This window comes from Arachis duranensis, chromosome 8 (assembly GCF_000817695.3).
Source record: "Arachis duranensis cultivar V14167 chromosome 8, aradu.V14167.gnm2.J7QH, whole genome shotgun sequence".
In the NCBI taxonomy this organism is placed as follows: Eukaryota; Viridiplantae; Streptophyta; class Magnoliopsida; order Fabales; family Fabaceae; genus Arachis; species Arachis duranensis.
Window position 1 is genome coordinate 4920096 of NC_029779.3, and position 6666 is coordinate 4926761.

The following is a 6666-nucleotide window of genomic DNA, read 5'->3' on the forward strand; positions in this document are numbered from 1 at the left end:
TTACCTCTTTTCTCTTTCGAGGATTTTTGTTTTTGGAACCGACAGGCCTGCCACGCTTCTAGCGTGTATTTGCTTTAGTGGCAATTTGTCCAACTGGGACATCAATTCGAATTGGGGCATTTTTCGCTGGTATATAAGATTTGGTTATCCTCTTTGTATCGGAAAATGCATCAGGCAATTCATTTGCTATTCTTTGCAAATGTATAATCTTTTGAACTTCTAGTTCACATTGTCCTGATTGAGGATCTAAATGCATCAACGATGATGCATTCCAATTAAGTTCCTTTTCAGGAAGCTTATTCTCTCCCCCTAATGTTGGAAATTTTGATTCATCAAAATGACAATCCGCAAACCGGGTTGTAAATACATCTCTAGTTTGTATCTCAAGATACCTCACTAAAGAGGGAGAATCATATCCAACATATATCCCCAATTTTCTTTGGAGTCCCATTTTGGTGCGATTAGGTGGTGCAATGGGAACATATATCGCACACCCAAATATTCTTAAATGGAAAACATTTGGCTGCTGGCCAAAAGCTAATTGCATAGGAGAGAACTGATGATAACTCGTTGGCCTCAAACGAATAAGTGCTGCGGCATGTAAAACAGCATGCCCCCCAAACCGAGGTTGGGAGGTTTGTTCTCATAAGTAAGGGTCTAGCAATTAATTGGAGGCGTTTAATAAGTGATTTTGCTAACCCATTTTGTGTGTGAACATAAGCTACTGGATGTTTAACACTTATTCCATTAGCCATACAATAAGCGTCAAATGCTTGGGAAGTAAATTCATCAGCATTATCAAGACGAATTGCTTTAATTGGATTTTCTAGAAATTGTGCTTTTAATCGAATAATTTGAGCCAATAATCTCGCAAACGCCAGGTTGCGAGAAGATAATAAGCACACATGTGACCATCTCGAAGATGCGTCTATTAGGACCATAAAATATCTAAAAGATCCACATGGTGGATGAATAGGTCCACATATATCACCTTGAATCCTTTCTTGAAATTCAGGGGACTCAAATCCAATCTTTACTAGTGATGGCCTTAAAATTAACTTTCCCTGAGAACATGCAGCACAACAAAATTCACTAGATTTAAGAATCTTCTGGTTCTTTAGTGAATGTCCATGAGAGTTTTCAATAATTTTTCTCATCATGGTTGTTTCCGGATGACCCAATCGGTCGTGCCAAGTTATGAATTCATTTGGGCTAGTAAACTTCTGGTTTACAGTGGCATGTGATTCAATTGCACTAATCTTGGTATAATATAACCCAGATGAAAGTGAGGGTAACTTTTCTAATATAACCTTTTTATTTGAATCATGAGTTGTGATACATAAATACTCATGATTTCTCTCATTCATAGTCTCAATATGATATCTATTTCGGCAAATATCTTTAAAGCTCAACAAGTTTTTTCGGGACTTGGTAGACAATAATGCATTATATATTATGAATTTTGTTCCTCAAGAAAACAAAATTATAGCTCTTCCGGAGCTCTCTATCACATTGCCTGAGCCAATAATAGTATTAACACATTCTTCTTTTGGCACAAGATGGGTAAAATATATATCATTTTTGAGAATGGTGTGCGAACTTGCACTATCCGTAAGGCATACATCTTCATTACATATCCTTGCCATTTTCTTCAAAGACAAATAATAACAAAATGAGTAGTATGCACCGTTGAATTGAATACTTGATCGGAATTATTTTTTCAAGAAACATTGTGCATAAAAATAATGTCATATACTAAAATTTTATTTTAAAACATGACACTTTTAATGATTTCAAAATTCATAAACATTAATATTTCATTATTTATATACATCATATTTGAAACTTAAATGCATAAAAAATAAAACTTAACAATAAGTTCTTTACATTATTTATTTACATGGATACTTAACAATCTCACACATTAAACTATTCCATCATTGATCAAATGGCCAATATTTCCTTCAGGATCCTCAAAGAAATCAGATACATCATAATGAGTGGTGGAATTTTCAGCATCATTTGAAACGAAATTCGATTCTTTTCCCTTGTCGTCCTTTTTCAAAGATGTCTGGTAAAGATCGACTAGGTGCCTTGGGGTACGACAGGTATGTGACCAATGACCCTTTCCACCACAACGGAAACACTTATCCTCTGTTGATTTATTTTGCCCGATATTTCTTTCTTTATCCCACTTCTGGTGAGATCCTCTCTTTTGAATATAATTCATTTTCCTTCCATAATTTTTCTTGTTATTAAAACCTTTCCATTTACCTCTTCTGGGGTAATTTGCCGCATTTACTTCAGGAAAAAGGGCGGCGCCAGCTGGGCGCACTTCATGATTTTTCAAGAGCAACTCATTATTGCGTTCAGCAACAAGAAGGCAAGAAATTAACTCATAATATTTTTTAAAACTTTTTTCTCGATACTACTGCTGTAGGAGCACATTCGAGGCATGGAAGGTTGAAAAAGTTTTCTCTAACATATCATTATCAGATATCTTTTTCCTACATAATTTTATTCGTGAGGTGATTTGAAACATTGTAGAATTATATTCATTTATAGATTTAAAATCTTGTAGACGCAAGTGCGTCCATTCATATCGGGCCTGAGGAAGTATCACCATTTTCTGATGATTATACCTTTCTTCAAGGTCTTTCCAAAGATCTGCAGGATCTTTTAATGTGAGATATTCATTTTTCAATCCTTCGTCAAGATGACGACGAAGAAAAATCATGGCTTTGGCTTTATCCTTCTGGGATGCATTATTTTCAGCCTTAATGGTATCTCCAAGATCCATTGAATCAAGATGAATTTCAGCATCTAATATCCATGATAAATAATTGTTTCCAGATATATCAAGAGCATTGAATTCAAGATGAGAGAGCTACGACATAATGAAAATTTGTTACCTGACTCTTCCTAAAAATTTGATTAGAGTTTCGTGCTGATAACGTGTTGTAGAATAAATAAATAAAGAAGACTATAGTACTAATATTCACTACAATTACTATCTCAATATAATAAGAATGATTAATATATTTACTAATATTATTATTGTAACTTAAGACTACAGGAAGAGAAAGAACTTATATTATAATGTAAGGAGAGAGAGAGAAATATTTTAGCTTTATTGCTTATGTAACATCAACGGAGGTTAACCTCCTATTTATAAGCATATAGAAAAGATAATTTTCACCTTCATTAATTTCATTCTCTCTTGAGAATATAAATCTCATATAGGAAATGGGCATCCATGTCCCATTCCTTTCACAACAAAAATAATATATTCAAAAAAATAGTCGTAATATATAAATTGAGTCAATAATTTAAATTTCTTTAAAACTAATTTAATCAAATACCAATATTAGAAATAAATTACTTAAATAATATTTAATTTATTATACTCCTTAGACATGTATAGATTAGAGTCATTCTCATAACGACAACCAACTAAAACAACATCGTAAGTTCGAACATTTAAAATTCGTGCAAATTTAGACCATTCTCTTGTTTTTTAAAATCCTTCCATATCCCTGATAGAGTTGAATCGCAATTCCTTTTATGAAAAAAGAGTTACAGATGTGGCTTTGACTTGTTGGAGACCAAAATTCGGAAGTCTCTATTTATATCTGAGTGTGACACCAATTAAACCCTAAAGGTCAAATAAAATAGTATCCATGATTTGATTCTCATTTAATTCTAAATCAAAAGTAATAATGACTTATTTAATTCCAATAATTGAGATCACTGTTATATAAGTCATATAATGTAAAATAGCTAATATGTGATTATAATTAAGATATGTATTTTTCATAAATAGATTAGGAAATAATAGTTTCCTAACACTTTTAACTTGGCAGCAATATAATAACTTACAGCCATAATAATCTCCATCTTTACCTCCTCTTTCCATGCTAAAACTAAACCTTCGGCCCTGTCATTTGGGTCAATTATTTTTCAATCATTAAATTTGTACGCCCTTAGCTTCTGTTCCACCAATCGAGATTGATTTTTTGGTTCTCATATAAACACAATCTCAGAGAGTGGGATTGACACATCCCTTTAAAATTTTAAATTGTTTGAAGTTTTTTCAAATCCCGATAGTTCCAATTCAAGAGCTTCATGGACCTAAGAGTGCCATTTGACACCTGGCACCCTCCACGTCAAAGTCAGCAACATTTAAAAAAAAAAAACACTATATGTAGCCTTTAGTAGTACAAAAATAATTATAAAAATTAATTATTGATATTGATATTAATCACAATTAATTATTAAATAATTTAATATTTATCTCGATCAAATTAAATAATAAATTAGTTATAATTAATTTGGTTTAATAAATCAAACAAAATTTAAAATAATTTGATTTTACTCTAATTAAATTAAATATTTGAAGTTATGATTAATGTAATTAAATTAATCAAATAAAATATTAATGATGAAATATTTATCCTAATCAAATCAAATTTCATAATTGATTAGTTATAACTAATACAATTGAATAAATCAAACACATTAAATTGAAAAATAATTTAGTTAATTTGTGTCTTAAAGACACATTCTAAAAATATTTATTTTTCAATAACTTTTATAAAATATTTTTTATAATATTTTTAACCTATGATCTAAAGGCACAGTTATAATAACCCATTAAAAAGAACTTAATTAGTTAATACAAATAATTAGTGTAATTGATTTAGTTCAATAAATTAAAATAAATAAATGAGAAAGGAAGAGATAAAGGGAAAGTAAAATTATAAAAACGTGTAGTTATTAAAAAACAATAAAAAAAGTCCCTTTTAATTTTTTTATTTATTAATTATTAATTTATTATAATTAATTTCACAACATTTATTATACGTTATTCATCTTACAAATTAATACAATCAATTAATTGATATCAATTATCGATAATTAATTTTAATTGATGTAACTCATTTCGCTATACTTTCTAAATAAATAATTAAAAATGCACGTCTTAATTTTTTGTTAAAGTATAATAAAATAAAATACATAAATTGAGTAGATATAAATATGGAAATTATAAAATTTTATTAACAACTCAAATAAATTAGTACCTTAAAACTAAATTTAATGTCTATTTTAAAAATAATTACTGACATTTTATTATTTTAATTATTAATAATTTAAATAAAGTAATACCATATAACTTATTTTGTTATCTATTTTAAGTAGTTACTAACATTCTATTTTTCTAATTATTTGCTTGTCTTATTTATTATTTATACTTTCAATCAATTATATTAATACGCAAATAAACTAAATTAACTTGGTTATACTTAGACTATTCAACAATTCAACATAATCTTTTTAATTTGGGATTAATTAGTAACGATAGAAAATAAAAAATTTAGAGTAATTCAATATCATGAACATCAATTATTATTGTGAAATAACCTAAAATCATAATGCAATTTATTCTTAAAGAAATAATCAAGTATTATTGTTAATTATAAAATAACCTAAAATCATAATGTATTTTATTTTTAAAGAAATAATCATCCATTAATATCTGTAAATAGAAACTATCATCAAAATGCTTTAATTAAAAATATGAAGGGTTAATTACTATTTATTATTAATAATATATCGATTATATTAAAAAATAAAAATATAATTTTTCGCATTTACACCATTAGAAGAATTACCATCATGAGTAAAATTTTGTCAAAAAAAAGAATAAAATTGTATACATAGTGAATTTAAAAAATAAATATCGTTAAGTAATTATGATTTTTTAATAAATAATAAAAAATTAAATATCATAAATCATATTATTTCAATACAATAGATAAATATTAATAATGAAAATAGTCTCATTAATGTAAATGATCAATACAATAATTATATGAAAAAATAACTAATTACATAATTGCATAATTTTCAAGATCTTATATAGATGAATAATCGGACAAATAAAAAAATATCTATATAATAATATCCTAATATTTTAGCATACTATAAATCATATCATAAATTTATATATCATATTATAATTTTAAGTCAACTCCTTAAACATATTATAACATAAACTATCTAAAAAGATACACCAAATTAACGAATATCACATGGGTCACAATATACACTTTAAATTGTCACGATATCTATTTAATATACTAAAACTGAGTTTTTTTCCAACTAATTAAGGTGAGGTGTCGATCTCTCGTGACTCCGTTTTTCCTCCAAAATGAATTTTTCTATTCTCTATTCTAAATTATTTTATAAAAAATATCTTTATTATAATTATACAAGTATAATCACCCGTGCCATGCACGTGATAAGATTAAAATTATAATTTTAAGTTGTTATATTAAATTTTATTTTAATTATAATAATTTAATTAATAAAAAAATAACTTGTATGCGTTGTTTTTCTTTTCTTAATATAGTGTTAATTGTATTAACTATAAAATAGTTATTTAATCTATTTTTTTCAATAAATCAGGCATATATACTCAATATGACCATAAATAATCTAGTAATACTTAAATCTACCAACAAAGTTTTATATGTTGATTTACTGTGAAGTAAGAAAATATCAAAATCAGCTCAAAATGAAGAACAAATTAATAGAAAATTCTAATGCAGAAAGTTTTGTAATAAACAATAAATAATTTAAACCTACTAAATAACAATTCAATGT